This window comes from Camellia sinensis, chromosome 13, assembly GCF_055761805.1.
Source record: "Camellia sinensis isolate YWXY chromosome 13, ASM5576180v1, whole genome shotgun sequence".
Classification (NCBI taxonomy): domain Eukaryota; kingdom Viridiplantae; phylum Streptophyta; class Magnoliopsida; order Ericales; family Theaceae; genus Camellia; species Camellia sinensis.
In genome coordinates, this window is record NC_138973.1 from 133,255,047 (window position 1) to 133,277,207 (window position 22,161).

General features: G+C 37.6%; 1 pseudogene; it reads left to right on the forward strand.

The window, feature by feature from the left end:
* The first annotated feature begins 10,237 nt into the window (after nt 1-10,237).
* The window catches only part of LOC114270930 (NADP-dependent malic enzyme-like), a 61,454-nt pseudogene continuing 49,530 nt past the window's right edge, over nt 10,238-22,161 (forward strand).

Below are 22,161 nucleotides of genomic sequence, written 5' to 3' on the forward strand. Positions count from 1 at the left end.
ATAGTCTGTCTGCCTCTAGCCTCCCAAGCTATGTCCTTGGGGGTGGCACGTTACCTGTACCTGAAAATGATGTCCCATATAGGGTGAGCCACAGCCCAATAGAAATACACTAAACCAACTATCAACAATGACTAAAGATTAGCAGTTGCTAGATGGTCAACTCTTATACATCCACTTGTATCACATTACTGTTCCATGATAATCATGTCCATATTACAACTTCACTTTCCACTTCTTATTCAACTTTGAGTTTGAAAACAAGGCTCAGTACCCTGGCCAAACATTTGATGAAATTATAGTTCATCACTAGAACATTTTCAAAATTTATGGTGGATACACATTTTGATGCTGTATCAAAGTCAACAAAAAATATTTCCATATTTCTCAAATGATATGCATTTTAGTGCTACATCAAATCAAACAAACAATTCCATGCTTCACGAATGATAATGATATACATTTTAGTGCTATATCAAATCAAAACAAACAATTCCATACTTCACGAATGATAATGATATACATTTTAGTGCTATATCAAATTAAGCAAACACTTCCATAAGTCTCAAATAATACACATTGTAGTGCTGTATTAAATGAAACAAAAAAAAAAACACTTCTAATTCGCAGCCTGATACACATTGTAGTACTGTATCACTGTCAAAAGATTCGGTTTAGAGGTTCAGCCCCGTTCTTCCAATAAACCGTGGAGTACAGCCACATTCTCCTCCCACACAATACAATGTATATAAGCAATTATCATATACAAATTCAACCTATCAATACAAAATTTTGATGTATTAAACCAATTGCCATGTTCATTAGCATACTCAATAGATTAGCTTTAGATTGCCTAATCATCATACATTGCCTACAACAATCAAGACTATCCTCCACCGATAGTCCAATACAGTTATTTCTAAACAGGAAATAAATGCACCAATTTGATATATTATCAACAGTTTAACTAGGTGAGCGACAAGTGAGTCCAACTACACCCTTTAACCCCATATCTTTCTAATTTGAATATTTCCTATTCAATTTCTCAATTCCCTAAATTACTTATACAAATTAATTTATCAATGTAATTAGGGCTTTACCCATAATCTACATAACAACACTAAGGTTCCATTTTCTTCAATAGTTCAACATTAGCCTCATTTCTCTATATCAAACATGCATATAGGTTTACATATGACAAACCCCCATCTTTTGTAAAATTACAAAAAAAACCCAAACTTTCTCAAAAATACCCAACAACCCCCAACATATCAAAATGCTAAAATTCATAGACAAAGCTCATAAGGAGGAGTAGGATATCCCTACCTCGAAGTTAGAGCTCAAACGAAGGAGGACACCAAACTCAAAGTGCTCTAAACTCCAAACATTTCGGATCAAAACGTAGCCCTCGACGATCAACACACTTTTTATAAAGTCCAAAGGGTAGGAGAACACTCCAACTAGATCAATCCTAGGAGAGAAGGAAGAAAGTAGTAAGAGAAGCTCTCAAAAATGACTTTTTAGAAAAGTGAAAGAGAGAGTGGAAGTTGAAAAGTGATTCAAGAATGCTCAGCTGCCAATTGATATACGCATGATCCGCTCGAGCGGAGAATAGAACGCTCGAGCGTCTAGCACAAAAACTGGACCCACTCGGGTGTAAGAATGCCCGCTCGAGCCCCAGGAAACAGAAATAAAACACATCCGCTCGAGCGCAAACACCAGTCCGCTCGAGCGTAGATTCTCCTTTCCCAGTACTTTTATAGACAATGAACTACCCACTCGAGCTCCAACATACCCGCTCGAGCGCGACCCACTCAGGCATAAGAAAAACAGCTCAAGCGTGAAAAACATACCTGCAGAAGTTTTGCAGAGGCACGAAATACTGGGAGTGTGTAAACCCCGCTCGAGCGCAATAATACCCGCTCGAGCGTACCACCAAAGAAACGAACTCCGCTCGAGCGCAGAATCATCCGCTTGAGCGTAACACCAAAAACCTGGGCAACAACACTAGAGACCAAAACTCATCCTACCAGTTCGAAACACGTCCAACACATCCTAAAACTCAAACATAGAGAATTAAAGGATGTCAACAAGATATATATAACTACCTACTCCACGGAACCTAAGTCCGGAACACTGTACATAAAGGGGACAAACCCGAGATCGCTATATACACAAAAAGTCACAATGAAACACACTTAAGACATATCAAAAAGGGTTGGGTTTCTCTTAAATTCACATCTTAAATAGGGAAACTTGAGGGGCCTATGAAGGCCACTACAGACCATTCATTTTGTAAGGTACTTAATGTATATTATCTATACAAAAATTAAGTCGATCAGATAATCGTAACATTTTCATTTTGTTGTGTTTGTTTCTAAGAATTTAAATGGTCTATTTTCAAAAATATATTTGTTATTTATTTTTTTGAGACAAATGCGATAAAATGAAAAAGTTACGATTATCAGATCGAGCTAATTTATTTTTCATGAATGGTATACATTCAGAGCCTTATAAAATGAACAGTTTGAATTATCAAAACAAGACCCATAATGGTCTCACAGGCCTCTCGAATTGAGATGTAAATTTGAGCTAAGGTCAAACCTAACCAAAAATCTGGTCATAACCACAATAGAACATAACTAACACCATAATGAGTTATAAGTCATAGCTAACACCATAATAGGTTATAACCAAACATCATTTGAGGCATAATTAAAAACTTTTCATAACCAAAACAATAACTACAATAGGTCATAATTAAGAATTATTTTTTATTCATATAACTAATGAATTATTAACAAAAAGGTTACTTATTTGAATTAAAACTTAAGGGAGCGAAATGTAATTATATTGAAACTATAAGATTCATTGCATTTTTTTCAAAAGTGAGGGAAAGTCATTTCTATATATTCTGCCTCTGGGCTAAGTTGAAACTTTTAGGCCTTTTTGGACTGATCTATAGATGCACATGATCTTTTGTGGTTTGCGCTCTAAGAGCTTTGTGCCTTCCATGCTCCTTCTACATACTTCATTGCATTTAAGAGATTGTTATAGTTTCGATTTGAGTAATGCTTAAATTTATATTTATATTTTTTCTTTTTGAGAAACATAATTGCCAAAACACAAGTATTTTAAGTAATTCTAATATCATCTTCAAGCAGTAGTTATAATCTTATCATAATTCTTGTAAGATGTTTCAAGCCTAGTAGTAATACAACTACTATTATGAAGCAAATGTCGCAATCTATTAACTATCAATAAAATTCCTACTCCTCTAAGCAACTGTTGAAGATATCGTCATTGAAATATACATGTATATATTATGTATTACTTTGCATTATAATATATACAAAGATAATTGTATAATTAATTTATCCATCATATACGTGTTTTGATAATTCCAATATATAAGGCTGTTGCGTTTGGTAGAGTTTTAGAATTATGATTTGAGAATAGAGATGTATTTTGAATTTGTGAGTTTTGGAATTATGATTTGAGTGTAGAAAATTTGTTTGGTTATGAATTTTAAAAAGAGTTTGAATTGAGTGATGTGACATATGATATTGAAAAGTTTGTATTTTGAAAAATGGGTGTAGAATTAATTTTCTAAAGTTGTGACCAAACAATACACTCAAACTAAGAGGTAGAATTAAATTTCAAAAACCCCACCAAACAGAGCCTTTACTTCGTTGTCAACACGACACGTTTTTGATAGTGTTCTAGTCAAAATTAAATTGCCTTAAATTATTATTAATTAAATATTTATCCACATTAGAATTATTTCTTACATAATAGTGCAACACATGGCAATACCTAAGTACTATTATAACAAGGTACTAAAATAATGACTTTACAGCTTAGCAAAGCATGTAAGTGCATACTTCACCTAATATTCTACCATAATTAGGCACTAATAATCATGCTTGCTCTTATGATTAACCTAATCAACCGAATCATGTTGTGATTTTCATATCTTAACATCCAATAAAGTAGCATCCAGTAAAGTGTAGAAACTTGGAACTACAGAAATAAATTAAGAATAATCCTTGGTACCTCGAAATTCACTGGCTCGAATTGGCTCTAAACCCAAAATGACATCATTTTGGATTTTTTTTTTCTCCTTTTTCTTGCTTTTCGAATACAGAGAGATAGAAAAGAGAGAGAGAGAGAGAGAGAGAGAAGAAGAAGAAGAAAAGAGGAAGAGGAGGTGGAGAAGAAAACAAGAGGAAGAGAGAAGAGGCGAGAGAGAGGAACCATCACCAGCGCCATCACCGACGCCATCATCAACAGATCTATGAATACACAGATACACAGATCTGTGTATGTCTTTCTCTGTGTGTGTATAGATCTGTGTGTGTGTGTGTGTGTGTGTGTGTATAGATCTCTCTCTCTCTCTCTGTTTTCTGTGTGCGTGTATAGATCTATCTCTCTCTCTCTCTATTGATGATGATGTGTATAGATCTATCTCTCTCTGTGTGTTCTGTTTGTTGTTGTTGTTGATGATGATGATATGCTCTCTCTCTTACACAGCTCCCTCTTCTCTCCTCGTCCTCATTTTTCTTCTTCTTCTTCTTCTTCTTCTTCTTCATCTGCAAAGAGAAAAAGAAAAACACACACACAAAAAAAAATATATATATATATATATATATTGCCCAAAACGACGTTTTGGGTAGTCGAGCCACTCGGGCAAAAATAAATTCGAGCTACAAAACGGAACTGATAAATTAAACAGCCAACAAACTTGTCAGTTAAAATGACAAAATTACCCTTATAGATGATATGCTAATCAAAAGGAGATTTTCTCCTTCTACACATCATTGTTCAAGTGGAGTTTGACAAGTATTTTCATATAATGTATGATATCTGGCATATAAGAATGTGTAACGCATGTTATGGAGTTGCTTATAATTTATTTTTTATTTTTATCATATGCTAAAGTTGTAGGGGTAATTTAAATAACTTAAATAAGTTGACAAAAAAATTATTATTAAGGAAGATGTGTGTGTGTGTGTGTGTGTGTGTGTGTGTGTGTGTGTTTTTTTTAAATTTTATAATTACCGACTTTCAACTGGTAAAAAATGACACCAAAAAAATGCAATGTATGATTAGAACTGCACTATTTTTTATGAGAAAAAATAAAGTAACATCAATTATGTGAATGATATCCAAAAGAGTACTATATGGCTGGTCATCATTCTAACTTGATCATCGGAGGATCCTCTCGACCATCCCTGGTTCGGAGTAATCACTGACGAATTGGTTTCTCTTTGTAGAGTAAAAAAAAGAGAATTTCACCTCACTTTTCCAATAGAAAAGATTTCTACCTTCTATATATATTATTAAAGACAACACTAATTCCGTCACCAAACACTACTTATAAGTGACATTTGCCATTTGACAAACAAGGTGCCCGGTCTTTCAAATAATTCTTACACAAGAGGCCAATTAAGTCATTTCATAAACCCAATTCCTAACCCCCAGACTTGTGGAAGATCTCGCCCATACATACGTAGATCATTTGGCCATGTTTGATCTGTCCTCTAGGAGGTTCTCTCTTGTTTTTAAATTTTTATTTTTTTAATTAGTGATTAAGTGAGTTTGTGTGCATCTCAATAATTAAGCTTAATTTTATCTTTATGCTTTAAATTATTTTGAATTAATATCTTTATCTTATAAATTATCCTCCTTGTTGTATATTGTATCATTAAATTATCAATTTTATCTATTTAATTCACAAAGTCTTTAATTCAATTGAAAATGATTGTCTAATAAAGTTGTTGGAAAATTTGGCTTTATAAGGCTTATTTTGGGCCAACTTTGAACTCAAAATTGAGTGGGCCCCAAACGTCTTTTGGGGTAAGTCCGAAGAGGTGACGTGTTCCTTGCTGCATGGCAAGTCAAACAGTGAAGACGGTTCGTCAAAACCATTTATGAGTGAATGGGAACTTCACGTTGTTTTCGGGTTCGTGAAATAGACATTTAAGAAATTAAATGTGGATTTCCTTGTAAGGCTTGTCCCACATTAAAACTTGAAGAGAACTTATGTGTGTATATAAGCTCTTGGTGTACTAACTTGGGTTGTGTAACGCCCTCAAAATAAACCCATAGATCATACATTCTTGACATGCTTAAACATAAGAGAATGAAGCATAATTACATTTCATCAGAGTATTCATTACAAAATGTATTACATGTTGACAACAAAAGTAAATGCCCTATAGGCTTACAACTTTCCAAGTCAACACTTGGTTACAAAGAGGAGAGTACTAACTGTACACAAAATAAGCCCCTAGCTTGATATACATGTAATACAACAAAAAGAATGACAAAATAAAGTCAAACAGCCTCAAGCCTCCCAAGCTACGTCCTTAGAGGTGGCATGCTACCTGTACCTGAAAATGATTTCCCATATAGGGTGAGCCACAGCCCAGTAGAGATATACTAAACCAAATATAAGCAATGACTAAAACAATAGCATTTGATAGATGGTTAGCGCTTATAATCCAATTACATCACAACACAGTTCCATGACAATTATGTTATGTTGCGTTCCACTTTCCATTTCTTATCCAATTTCCCAATTCATAATAATGGCTCAGAACCTGGCCAAACAATTTAAATGAGATTACATCTCATATCAACAGCACTTCCATTTCAATTGAGATAACAACTCAAATTAAACACTTCATACTTTACATTAGATACACATAATTGTTGTATCAATCTCAAATAAAACACTTTCGTACTTCATACATGATACACAGATTTGCTGTATCAATACTTCAATAGATGCACATTTTTGCTGTATCGATGGAGTCCATCCCCTATCTCCTCCCAAACAATATCCGGTTTAGGAGTCCATCCCCTATCTTCCCCTAAGCCCTGGAGTACATCGCCTATCTCCTCCCACACAATACAATGTATATAAACACATATCATATACATAATCAATTAATACATAAATTTGATGTATTATTCCAACCGTCATATCCGATGACATATTCAATGTGATTAGTTTCAGTTTTCCCTAATCAACATGCAGTGTCTACAACAATCAAGACTATCCTCTACCGATAGCCCAAAGCAGTTATTTCTAAAGAGAAAATAAATGCACTAAACCGATTCAATATCAACATTTTAATGGGTGAGTGATTAATTAATCCAACTACACCATTCAATCCCATAATTCCCTAATTTCATGGATTTCAACTAAATTCCACACTTTTCCCAAATTAATTATACCAATTAATTTATTACAACACATTTAAGGCATTATTCCCTTATTCTCAAATAATGATCCTAAGACCAAATTCCACCAATTTAACTCTCAAGCCCACATTTCCAAGGCTCTAAATATACATGGAGCTTTAAAACACAAAACCCCTCTTTTATAAATTACAACCAAACCCTAACTTTTTCCAAAATCTCCCAACATCACCAACTAATCAAAATGACCAAAATTAAAGACAAAGCTCATAAGATGGAGTAGGATATCCCTACCATGAGATGAAGAGCTCAAATGGAGGAGATGACCAAAATCCAAAGTGCTCCAAATCCAAGATTTTTCAGATTAAAAGGAAGCCCTCAACACCCTCTATCTTTCTTACAAAGAGCCTAGGCTAGAAACTCACTAGAATTAGATCAATCCCTAGAGAGAAGTTGTTTAGAGAGAGAGAGAGCTCAGATCTAGGGTTTTTGAAAAAGAAAGAGATGAAAAAGTGAAGTGTAATCCCGCTGCTGTCTACTGATATACGTATGACCCGCTCGAGCGGAGAATAGGATGCTTGAGCATCAGACACAAAAACTGGACCTGCTTGAGCACAAAAATGCCCGCTCGAGCGCGAAGACACAACTGCAAAACACACCCGCTCAAGCGCAAGGGAAAGCCGCTCGACCGTAGATTTCCCCCTTCCAGTACTTTTACAGACAATGAACTACCCGCTCGAGCACTGCAACCCGCTCGAGCGTAAGAAAATCCGCTCGAGCGTGAAAAACACACCTGCAGAAGTTTTGTAGAGGCACGAAATGCTGAGAGTGTGTAAACCCCGCTCGAGCGCAATAAGACTCGCTCGAGCGGACGACCAAAAAAAAGAAACTCCGTTCGAGCGCAAAAGGACCCGCTCGAGCGTACCACCAAAATTCTAGGCAACAAGGAATGGGACAAAAGCTCAACCAACCTGTTCGAAACACGCCCAATACATCCTAGAACTCAAACACACGGAATTAAAGGATAACAACAAGACATACAACCACCAACTCCACAGAACCTAAGTCCAGAATACAACAATCAAAGGAAAGGAAACCGGGATCGCTATAGGTTGGGCCCCAAGGGGCACCCCAAGATTATAGAAGGGAGGAGCTATGGACAAATGGAACCTTGGCTCAAACCACCACACAAGCGGGTGCAGGTATGGGTCGGATCGGGTCTGTTCTAACATTAATTTTTTGGACAAACTTTATTTGAATTTTTCCAAATTCTCATAGGAAATTATTTGAATTTCAAATTGAATTCAAATTTTGTGTCCAAAAATAGTTCCTCTTTCAATCCAAATTCCACAACAGGTTTAAACAGTCCAAACAAGTTGCCAATCTGTTGAAACCCGGACAGATTCAGTTTTTGCGTAGACAGATTCAAATCTGTTGCAGTTTCCTAATAGATAGAAACTGCCCAGCAGTTATCTGTTGTACCTGTTCATTCCAAAAAATCCACCTGTTTAGTTTGATTTTCAGACCTGTTTAGGTCTATAAATAGCAGGCCATTTTCCAATAGTCATTCAATTCAAAAATAGTCTAAAAATCCATTTTCTTAATGTCCAATCTTTGCTTTGTTGCATATATTCTTCATATATATTTTTTTAGGAAAAAATTTAGAGAGTATAGAATACAGGTTCTAATTCGTCGGACAAATTTGTTTGGAGTGTTACTACAAATTTGTGAAGATCATTGTATCTTGGGAGATAAATGCCATTAGTCCATAAGCACCGTAGCGGGGCAAATCTATCTTAAGGACAGAGTGTCACACACTCGACTTGATCTTTTAAATATTCATTCGGTTCAATAAAATAAATTCGGTACATTATTTATTTTACTTGTTTGATTTTGTTTCAATTTAATTATTGTACACAGAAGATTGTTCCAACAATCTTAAGACAGATTCGAATTATTCTATTTATACAGAATTTTTCGTTTATTTCCTTTTTTCTTTCTTCTTCTTACAGAAATTATTTTCTGTGCTTTTACAAAATAATATTCTGGTTGGAAAACAAATTGTAGTAATATACTATCTATTTTCTTTAACAACTAGTAGTAATATACTGGTGTCATTAACAATTCAGAATATTTATTTGTGAAGTTTATCAGAAATTAATTTTGGTTTTCATAAATAATTTCTGAGTGTTCATTAATTAAAATTCTGTTTCAGTATTTTAATTATTGAAGTATTATAGAAATTTAATTTTCTGTGTATAATTAATTTGGTTAAATAAATTTATTTTATTTTCAAATTAATTGAAAATAAAAGTTACAATCTTGTTTCTTTTATTTTTACAGAATTTAATCATGTGAATTTGGATTAATTTTTTGTGTAGTATAAAATTCTAATTATAATTTTGTTTTATAATTTAGAATTCATGGCTACTGAAACAAATGCTCAAACGAGTACTGGTATGGTGGCTGCAATTGCGCCAACCCCCTCTCCTATTGTGACAGTACCAGTAAATCATGGTGAGAAGCTAGAGAAGTTCTATGGAAATGATTTTAAAAGATGGCAGCAGAAAATGCTGTTCTATCTTACAACTCTAAACCTGGCTCATTTTCTCCGTGAGAATGCTCCTACTCTGAACGAGGATGAAACTAACCGGCAAGTGGTTGCTGTGGTCGATGCCTAGAAACATGCTGATTTCCTTTGCCGGAACTACATCTTGAACGGACTTGACAACACATTATACAACGCTTACAGTCCTATCAAACGGCAAAGGAACTTTGGGAGTCTTCGAAGAAAAAGTACAAAACAGAGGATGCTAGCTCAAAGAAATTTGTGGTTGGCAAATTCTTGGACTTTGTGATGGTTGATTCTAAGACTGTGATTAGTCAAGTTCAAGATCTCTAACTCATTCTACATGACATTCACGCAGAAGGCATATCTCTCAGTGAATCCTTCCAAGTTACAGCCTTAATTGCAAAATTACCACAAGGCTAGAAGGAATTCAAGAATTACCTCAAACACAAGCGCAAAGAAATGTCTTTAGAAGAATTGATTGTGCGTTTGAGGATTGAAGAGGACAACCGCAATTCTGAAAAGCGGGCTGGTAAGCATCCAATAGAGTCTAAGGTAAATGTGGTGGAACATGCTCCAAAAACAAAGTTGGAGAAAGTTCCTCACAAGGCTCTAAAGGGAGGGAAAATAAGAAGTATAAGTTTAATGGCAAATGTTACATCTGTGACAAAGAGCGACATCAGGCCAAAGATTGCCGTAGCAACGGCAAAAGCAAAAGCAGAACAAGCAAGAAACCTGCTCAAGCCCACATGACCGAAGTGGACAAAATTTCCAATGGTGTTGATGACATAAATCTTTCTGTAGTTGTTTCCGAGACAAACCTTGTCGGAAATCCTAAAGAATGGTGGGTAGACACTGGTGCTACTCGCCACATTTGTGCCGACAAAAAGATGTTCACATCTTATTCTACAGTGGACAACGGTGAACAACTTTTTATGGGAAACTCTTCAACTTCTAAAGTTGAAGGACAAGGGAAGATTATTCTGAAGATGAGATCTGGAAAGGAACTCACTCTCAACAATGTGTTACATGTACCAGACATTCGCAAAAATCTTGTTTTCGACTCTTTGTTGAGTAAAAATGGGTTTAAGTTAGTTTTTTAAAGTGACAAGTTTGTACTTACCAAAAACGGGATGTATGTAGGAAAAGGTTTGATGTCTGATGGCCTTTTCAAAATGAATGTAATGACTGTTGTACCCTCTGTTATTAATAAAAATACATCTTCTTCTTACTTACTTGAGTCTTCAAATTTATGGCATGATAGAATTGGACATGTTAATTATAGATCTTTGCGTAGATTAATTAATATGGAATGTTTACCTAAATTTGACATTGATTCAAATCATAAATGTGAAATTTGCGTTGAGGCAAAATTATCCAAAACACCTTTTCATTCTATTGAAAGAACTACGAAACCACTTGAATTAATTCATAGTGACATTTGTGATTTTAAATCAATTCAAACTAGAGGTGGGAAAAAGTATTTTATCACTTTTATAGATGACTATACTAGATATAGTTATGTTTATTTAATTCGAACCAATGATGAAGCTTTGGAAACTTTCATTCAATATAAGATTGAAGTTGAAAATCAACTTAGTAAGAAAATTAAGAAACTTAAAAGTGATAGAGGTGGTGAATATGAATCACCTTTTGGTGAGTTTTGTAAAGAACATGGAATAATTCATCAAACCACCGCTCCTTCCTCACCTCAGCAAAATGGAATTGCTGAAAGGAAAAATAGGACTTTAAAAGAAATGATGAATGCCATGTTAATCAGTTCTGGATTACCTCAGAACTTGTGGGGGGAAACAATACTTTCTACTAATTATATACCTAATAAAGTACCCCAAAAGAAAGTGAATCAAACACCTTATGAAATATGGCATGGAAGAGTACCATCCTACAAATACTTCAAAGTGTGCGGGTGTTTGGCTAAAGTGGCTATTCCTAGTCCTAAAAAGGCTAAGATGGGTCCTAAAACCACTGATTACATTTTCATTGATTATGTCAAGAATAGTAGTGCATATCGGTTTTTGATTCATGAATCAGAACATTTCGAAATGCATGTAAATACTATTATTGAATCTGGGAATGCATCATTCTTTGAACATGTGTTTCCGAATAAAATTGGACAAGAGACTAGTAATAAGAAAAGATCTTATGATGCTATTATTAGTCATGATCAAGAACAAGATCAAGAACAAGAGCAAGAGATAGATCAAAATGAGGAAGAGGAACCTAGGTGAAGTAAACGTGCTAGAACCTCAAAATTCTTTGGTCCAGATTTTCTAACATTTTTGTTAGAAAATGAGCCTTTAACTTTTAAAGAGGCTATGTCCAGTCCTGAAGCTCCTTTATGAAAAGAAACTGCAAATAGTGAAGTTGAATCCATCTTGCAAAATCACACTTGGGAATTAGTGGACTTACCACCAGGTTGTAAACCACTTGGGTACAAGTGGATTTTCAAAAGAAAAATGAAAGCGGATGGATCAATTGAAAAATACAAGGCAAGACTTGTGGTCAAAGGTTTTAGACAAAAACAAGGTCTTGATTACTTTGACACATACTCACCGGTTACTAGAATAACATCCATTAGAATGCTAATTGCCATTGCATCTCTATACAATCTAGAAATTTATCAAATAGATGTGAAAATCGCTTTCTTAAATGGTGAGTTAGATGAAGAAATTTACATAGAACAACCAGAAGGATTTTCTGTTCTAGGAAAAGAAAAGAAAGTGTGTAAATTGGTTAAATCATTATATGGTTTAAAACAAGAGCCAAAACAATGGCATGAAAAATTTCACGAGGCAATGATGTCAAATGGATTTAAAATTAATGAGTATGACAAATATGTTTATATTAAAACCACAGATAAAGGTTATGTCATTGTATATCTTTAAGTACTCAACAACTTCAAGTACCATCTGTGTTTTCTATCTTATCACTAGTTAAGATGATTCCTGTTGAACTTTTCCTTTTGGGGCTCTATATCAGGTGAAGAAAATGATGCACAATATTCGCCAATATCAAGTTCCACTTCAGAATTACATGGCCATGATGGACCTTTGGGTGCCTCTTTAACTCACAACAACAACTGCAACTTGTTGATTTGAGCGTGCTTAGATGCTGCTTGGTTATAAATAATTCATTTTCAACTCACATAACAATATGGAATCTGGGATTATTAGCATTTACCCCATCATTCTTCATTCCAATGCCAGTGTACTTGAGATACTAGAGGCAAGAAAAGCATGACAGATTACTTCATTTATTGTAGCCTTTAAAAGAGTTCAAAATGGATGAAAACAAAATGGTAAATGTATAATTCTTTAATTTATGCATTTTTAATTATTTTGGTGTACAGGAGAGGAATGAGAGGCTGTTCTACAAGCTTCTCATTAACAATGTTGAGGAACTTCTCCCGATTGTCTACACACCAACTGTTGGTAAGGTTTGCCCGAAGTATGGGAGCATTTTCAAGTGCCCTCAGGGTCTTTACATTAGCTTGAAAGAGAAGTATGATTTTGTTTCACATGTATTTATGAGGCTTACAAGTTTTGATAATTTCAGTTTCAACTTAAAAAAAAGTTTCTTGCTTTCACAGAGGAAAGATTCTAGAGGTACTGAAAAATTGGCCTGAGAGGAGCATTCAAGTTATTATCATCACTGATGGTGAGCAAATTTTGGGACTTGGGGATCTTGGTTGTCAGGTTCTTGTTTTCTTTCTTAATTATATAAATATTTTACCTTACGTTACAATTCTTACTTACAATCAGCATATGAGAATATTTACAGGACAGTTTTTTTTTAGAACTTCCATATTGACATTTGTTACTAGTGCTAATTCGATACATATTTCTATTTTCAAGTATTAGTTCGATCGTTGAACATTCTTTTATAAAAGCATTTGTAGCTAATAACATGTTAAATCATTATCAGGGGATGGGGATACCTGTTGGAAAACTGGCTCTGTATACAGCACTTGGAGGAGTTAGCCCTTCTGCTGTAAGCCTCACTAGCAAATAATATACAGTATTCTCTATGTAGATTCTCACCTTCTTTGAAACCTTTACTTAATTACTCATGAACCTCTTTGATTATAATGTGTGTATTTATTTCATTACCATTATGTTTCAAGAAAAATTACATAACATGGTTTAATTCTCAGCTTGACCATATAATCTTGATCAATGTCTTTTTGCTTGATTGTGCAGTGTTTACCCATAACGATTGATGTGAGGACAAACAACGAGCAGTTGTTGAAGGATGAGTTCTACATTGGGCTCTGACAAAGGAGGGCAATTGGAAAGGTCCATTGGTTTTGGTATTTTATTGCTTGCTTACAGTCATGAAAAGCATTCTATTTGGTACTGAGCTAGTTTTAGAAAACTGATCTTAAGGAATATGCTGACCTTCTTCATGAATTCGTGGCTGTTGTCAAGCAGAATTATGGTGAAAAATGCTCGTACAGGCGCACACTAACTCGGTTGTAGCTTTAGTTTGAATATTTTTGAAGCCTAATCTTGTTAATGCAGTTCTAATATTTGTTTAATTTCTTACCATCACTTTACAGTTTGAAGATTTTGCATGCCACAATGCTTTTGAGCTGCTAGAGAAATATGGTTCTACTCATCTTGTCTTCAATGATGATATCCAGGTATATGGAAACATGGTGGTGGATCTGGTTACTGACTGTTTTGGAATTTTGTGTTGTTGTCTAAATCCCCCCTGCCCCAAAAAAAAATAAAAAGAAAAATAAAAAAGAGAGTGATAGATAGATAGTATCTAATTGCAGCACTGAAGTTACTTGGCAGTACCTTGGCTGAGCACACATTTTGATTTTTTGGTGCTGGGGGAAGTAAGAGTCTAATTGTTGCTTTACTTCTTTCATCTCATCTATATTTTGGCAGTCTGAGGAAAATCAAAAACTAAATATATGGACCATGGGAAAGCGTAGGTCGAAATATTGGGCACCCAATGACTTCAGTGGAAACCTATTTATGTGTTCACACTCTAGACCTATTTTCTCTCTACACACTCCTGCAGAAGAATTCTCTCTCTTACTCATATTGGGGCCTAATTCATTCTGATTGTTTTACAGCAATCCCACTTTTGAGCATAGTGATAGTTTTGCATTTCATCTCCCACCCCCCCAAAAAAAAAAAATTTTTTGAGAGGAAGGGGTGACCATTGGTTCAGTGATAAAACCTTGGCCTAACAACTGTGAGGTTGTGGGTTCAAGTCTCGAGGCAACCATTTTGTGCACTATGTCAAAAGTTAGGTGTGTACCTTATCTTTTCCCTTCCAAACACACATTAATGTGTACTAATTGGGCGTTTTTTTTTTCTTAGAGGGAGGGATGATGTTTTTGGTTGGGCATTTTAATTTTTAAATTCCTATTGTGTCATCCCTTTCCAGGAGCCTGCTTCTAGATCATCAAGCACCGACCATCAACAGAAGAATGCATAGTCAAATTTCTTTTTATGTATCTCACTTTAGTTCTCTGAATTGTAGGCTAGAACTGGAATAGAAGAACTTATAGCTCTTGAGATTTCAAAACAGGTAATCATTTACTTCCATGTGGACGTTGTCTTCGGGTTATTTCTTAAAGTACATCTAGAGCAACCCTCCATGTGGTTGCTTGGTGATTGTCTTCTTATGTTCATCTATTATAGACCAAAGCGCCTTTGGAAGAGATGCGTAAGAAGATCTGGCTTGTGGACTCAAAGTTAGTGAAAGTTTCTATTAGATTTGCATAAAAAAAAGAAAAGAATGAGAGGAAGAAAAGAGGGAACACTGCTGCTGTGTTTTATTTCTCACACCTAAACATATTAGGGTTACACATACTTATAATAAAAGACTAAAGGAACAAATGACATAGCTACCCTTACACACTAATACTTAACACTCCCCCTCAAGTTGGTGCAAAGATATCTCTCATGCTCAACTTGCAGCAAATGGGATGGAAAACCTTACTACTAAGACCCTTAGTAAAGACATCAGATAATTGATCTTCAGAATTCACAAAAGACATACATATGAAACCCTTATTCAATTTCTCCTTGATGAAATGTCTGTCAATCTCAATATGCTTTGTTCTGTCATGCTAAACACGATTATGAGCAATACTAATAGCAGCTTTGTTGTCACAATACCGTGTTAATGGTTCACTGCAAACAAATCCAATATCATTCAATAAGGACTGGAGCCACATCAATTCACATGTACCATACTCCATAGCCTTGTATTCTGCCTCTGCACTAGATCTGGACACCATTGTTTGTTTCTTACTATGCCATGTGACTAAATTCCCCCCTACAAATGCACAATAATCGGAGGTAGATCACCTGTCATCTATAGAATCAGCCCAATCAGTATCTGTGAATGGCTCCAACCTTAAATGACCATGATTGGAAAATAAAATCCCTTTTCTAGGAGTAGATTTAAGATACCTCAAAATGTGATACACTACATCCAAATAAGGGACACGAGGCTCATGCATAAATTGACTCACTATCCCAACTGCATAAGCAATATCTGGACGAGTGTGCGATAAATATATAAGTCTTCCCATAAGTCACTAGTACCACAAGATCACCAACACCACTACAAAGATGGCAATTAGCTTCAATTGGCAAATCAGCAGGTTGGCAGCCTAACATACCAGTTTCCTCAAGAATATCTAGGATATACTTCCGCTAAGAAAAAAAGATACCTTTGTCAGATCTAGAAACTTCAATCCCAAGAAAGAACCTCAACAAACCAAGGTCTTTGATCTCAAATTCTTTGGCCAATAACATCTTAAAATGTGTCACTTCTTCCTCATCATTACCTATCACAACTATGTGTAGACACCCCATTTTTTGACTGCCCTCAAGACTTGGATGTCACCGTTTGAACACTCGGTGATCATCCTTGTTTGTGTTCATCTTGAGTTCCCAGAGGTCTCGGCTACGTGCCTTGCCTCAGGATCTCTCGACTCGACTGTTTTGTGTTTGGTTTTGCACCAAACAGTTGTGTTTTTGCTCTTGAGGGCAAGGAATGGCTTGTTGGCCATCCCCACACTCCACCGGCCATGGCTTGAGGACACCGGCCACTGGTTTGTCACCACTGGCCAAATGTTTGGCCGACTGGCACTCTTTGTAGTCGACTGGCCACCTATTTTGGTCGAATTGTATTTTTGGCCGGCCGACCACTGTGCATCTGCTTTTGGCAGATATTTTGTGCCAGCTGTGATAGTTGGCACCCACTTTGCTCCCATTAGGGTTACAACATTTTTCCAGAGGGCTCTGATATTAGGGTTAGGGTTTGCATATCCCCCATCTCTATATATCTCTCTCTTTTGTGTATAAGTGTGTGTTTGGTCTTATTATTGCACACAAACACCCACCATTACACCTTACCTTGGCTAGTGAGGTGCTAGGGAGCTATTCTTGAAGTTATTGACTGGTTTTGAGCTCAAAGAACCAGCTGGAGCATTGTTTGTGAAGAAGGTCTACAAGGGTAAGAACTTCACCCTTTATTCCCCATTTTTGCATAGCTTTTTAACCTATCTTGTAACTATTTTTAGACTTTGTGTATAACATATAAAAGTCTTGTTTTTTCCTGCTCTAAATAGTTGTCTAAGAGTGTTTTAAGATTTGGGGTTGTTTGACCCCTCTTAGGGCTTGTTTGGCCCCATTTTTGTGCTATTTTGGTGAGCTCTGGGACCACCTTGTTTGGGCCTCCTCACCACTGAAATTTTGAGGGATTTCAGTGGTGAGGACGGTGGTTTAAGATCCTAAGAAGGAGAGGGCCACCCCCTCTCCTTGTTGTCTTCAAAATGTGTCATTTAAGCCTCATTTGTGAGCACCATTTTTGAACTCATGTTGGCCATGTTTCAGTAGGTATTTGGTAGTATTTTTCCATGCTTTACCTCTATTTTTACTTGGTTTAGACACACCATGCTTGCTTAGCATACATGTCTTGTAATGCCATGAATTGCCTTAACATGCCATGTGCTTTGAGCCTTGTTTCTAGCATGTTTTTGGCTTAGCTTTGTGAAGCTTTTATGCTTGTTTTAGCATGCTAAAGGTCTATTTTTGGTCATTTGGGTTGTCCATGCCTTGCTTTGTATAGCTACCATGTAATCTCTCTTGTATGCCTTAAGCATTAACCCCTCTAGCGTGCCATCCTTGCATCATTTCAGTGGTTTGGAACCACTTGCCATGCCATTTCAGTCCATGTGGTGTGCTTGTATGCTTGCATTTGATGCCCTTTTAATGTGTTAGAGGTTTGGTGTTTCATGCTCCATGTTTGTGCTATTGTGTATGCCTCTAGGATTAGATGATTTAGATGCCATCTAAGTGGTTTTTGGGGCCTACTTTTGCATGATTTGAGACTGTTTTGATTCACTTTGATCATTTGTTTCATGTGTTACATGATCATGGTTTAAGTCATTGGGCTAATTCCAAGCTTTTATGCATGCTTTGCTTGTTTTGATCAGTCGGTTTGGCACCTCTTTTTCATGATTTTCAGAGCTTATATTGCTTGCCATATGCCCATGTTTAGCCTCTTTTAAGTGTGCTTAGAAGTTGCTTCTTTATGCCAAAGTGATCAACCATGTTTGCATGCATGATTGTGTGTTTAGATACTTGGTTCAGGACATGTTGTTGCACGCTCACCTTGTGTGTTGATTGCATACTTGTGTGTTGTTACATGTTTAGGTTGCTTAACATGTTTGCTCCATGTGTTGTTGCATGTTTGAACATCCACATTGCATCTTGGACACTTGTTGGTTTGCATTGCCTCATGCCTTGCATGCTTGCTTGCATAGGTTGTATGCCTAGTATGCATTGTGCATTGCATGCTCATGTTGCATACTTAGTTAACATGCCTAGGTTGCATTTGGCATGCATACCTTGCCTTTTGATTAACCATGATTGAGGTTGGGCCCCTTGTTTGTTTGTATGCATTTCATTCTAATATTGAATTGCATGCTTTGGCTTCTTGGGCCATCACGCATTGAAATGCACGATTGGTGGTCCGAGGGTCGAACGCCATGCTCCCTTGAGTTTTAAACATGATATGGAGTGTGATTGTGCAAACATTTGCTTTGAAATGCATTGTCATGCCTTGTCTGTCCTCTGCTGTTGTCAAAACAGGTTGCTGTAGGAAGCTTTGGCCGGCCGGCCATCTATACTGCCGACCGACCAATTATTGATGGCCGAGAGCTCAACAAATGGTCGATGACCATCCGGACATGGTCGGTGGGATTTCCACTTAGTCGGTGGTGATACACAGTGTCCGTGGAGCATACCTTGGGATTTATGCAATTTTCAGAGGAGCAGAGCAGGGGAAACAGAGGCAACTTGTGCATAGCAGTGGACTTCCGAGCGGAGCCGAGTGCGCATACATTGGGCCCTCTTCCCGAGGCTACTTTTACTATTTTATTAGCTTAGTTAATTGGTTTAACTAGTTAATCGTCGGTAATATTTAATTAGCTTGATAGTTAGTTAAATTGTATTATTCTTTTGGTCCCTCTGAGCAAGGGCGAATTTGTAATAAGTGTGGGTGCATGTGTGCATGTCGTCCAACCCCCACTTCTTTCTCCCTTTTACTTATCTGCTTTCAATGGTTAGTATTAGGGCATATTTAAATTAACATACCTTATGCTATGCATGCGTGCATCCATACATTTATCTTGCATGCACCGGGCTCGGCGCATCATGCTAACTGCATAAGTATTTCAAATCTAACTTGAATATGTGCATCAAATGGCTACATCTCACATGCCATCCTAGGATTAGCCGAGCCTATCCTAATTGCATCCTGTATGCGTTACATTAGGCACTTAACATGGACTTGGATCATACATTGATTGCTAACGAGTTCTTTGTTTTGGCTTGGAGTACACTATAAGTATTTTGTGCTTTAGCATTTCGCACGAGTGTGAATGTTGCCATGATAGCATGCTTACCATGAAGCTATGTTCTTATGTGATATATCTGCCTGAGTGCCTGTCGGTGAAGGTTGGATTATCTAAATTGGAACAATGCATTAACTATGAGTTTTAAGCCCATTAGATAGTGGCAAAACCATCTTTTCTAAGCCCACCCGAGGGTGGCAAAACCCGCATTTTAGCCTACTTGCGAGTGGCAAACCATTTTCAAAACAAACATGAAATGTTTTGTTCCAATTCAGGCGATCCAGTCTATACTTGTATGCTGTGCGCATCACGTATTAAATCTAGGCTAATAACCGGAATAAGAATGCATAATGTTTTCAAAACTGGATATCATGGTTAGTAGAGGCCGATCTTCGGATCGGGCGAGAGGGGGTGCTCATAGCTGACCTTCTCCAATCGTACCCAAGTTCCCGAGCCGAGGCAACTTTGGTGATGACGGACACATGGCCTTAGGCAAACGAGTCAGGGTTTCCTAAATTCCCCCAAAATAAAATATTTAGGTGGCGACTCTGTATTTGGAAAAGCAGTTCATGTTTGGCACTTCTTTACAAAAATCTATTTTTCAAAACGATTTGCCGGATTTGGACTCTTTGACAATTCATCGATCTTGCATTGCACTCTGCGAGATTAGATACAGGACCGTGACTTTGAGTCCTGAACTGTAGTGAGCCCATATGAACAGAACGGGGGATTCATCCTCCCGGGACGTTCGGAGACGTCTACAGTTTCTGGCGACTCTGCTGGGGAGTTAGAGAGCTTGACTCGAACTCATGATATCTTGTTTTGACTACACTTATGTGTTTCTTTGCATTGCATGTGCATTGGTGCGCTTGGGACACCATGTTTGCCATCTGCCATTCCTGAACGGTTTGCCGGAGGCTTGTCTTGTCAAGGCATGACCATAAGGCTGACCGGTTATGGGCTCTAACAGTATGGGAACACAAACCCCAGTTTTACTGGGGCACCCCTTTTGACCATTCGACCTAGTGCATATTCGGAATCTATAGTGACCATTCCAAGCTAGGACAGGTTGCTTACCCGATGTTAGGTTGTTTGAAACCGTTGTGTGCGTAGTGAAACCCTGGCTCATGACAAAATAGGACAGGGAAACCCTACCCCAACATAGGGGTGTTTTGGCTCTCTCTTACTTGCGATGTGCTTTCAGAATGTATCTCTACATGAACGTACATACCAGTTTGCAAGTCTGGGGCACCAAGCCTGAGGGCATCAGTATCAGTGTTTTGGGGAATCAGTTATATCTACGGGTATCAGACTCAGTTTTGGGACAACGATTTTGGGGAACAGTGATCAGTAGTAGGGTACAGTTATTCAGTCATGTCTGTGTCTGTTCCGTCTGGGTTGAACTACTGCTTGTTTTCCCTTTCAGTTTAGAGATTTGGGTTCAGAAACTTGGTGTTCTCCGTCGCTGAGGCAAGACAGATATCTGATCCGCCAGTCACCGTTCAGTTCAGCAGACTTATGATGACCTAAAGTTCAGAGGAAATTGTGGTTATGGCAGCCGCGTTAGACCAAGGGATCATCTTGCAGGATGAGACCAATGTTGATGTATCGCATCTGCCCAAGTCGCCTGTTGCACACCCGATTTGGACGCCCCAGTTGTATCAGGCTCGTGAGCCCACCACGTTTGAGTTAATGGGAATGATCGGCGACCTCCAGAGATCCGTGGCCGATCTGGCCTATGGAATGTCAGCTTCGCCACTAACCACATCATATGCCGGGAATTTTGTACAACAGGAGCCCCCGCTACTAGGGCGGATTGTGATCGAGCTCAGCCAACCAGAGGTTGCCTCTAGCTACAGCAACGACGTGTCAACAACAACCGGGTTTCACTCTAATGTAGTAACCCAAACCCTTGATCAGGTTGAGGCTAGAGGTAAGAATAAAGTGGGAACAGATGCTGATCCCGTTGAACAAATGCTGTGGGCAGTCAAGGCTTTGAAAGCCGGGGGGATGAATAAGCAGCAAGTATTTGCAGTCATGACAAAGATTGTGGATGATGCTTTCCCCACTCCAACCAAAGGCAGTTCAAGCCAGGAAAAAAATCAAGATAGGCCCCGTCAGGCCAGGACAGTTCCTTCCGCTCCCAATCCTGCACCAGGAAAAGATCAGAAAGCCAAGGCAGTGCCTGCCGACCCTTTCGCTAGTGCGTCTAACAAGAACCCTCAGACTTCAAAGTATCTACCTCGAGGATGCAGAGTCTTTCATGCCCTCCACATGCCTTTGTCTAGGGCATTTCAAATTCTGGCTAAAAAGGGGCACCTTAAACCCCTCGAGCCTCGGCCTCTCCCGAAGAATCTCCCTCTCTCACATGATGCTACCTTGTACTGCGCGTACCACCAACAGTCCGATCACAGCACCGATAGTTGTTTCCGCCTTCGTCATGAAGTGCAAGATTTGATTGACAATGAGGTCA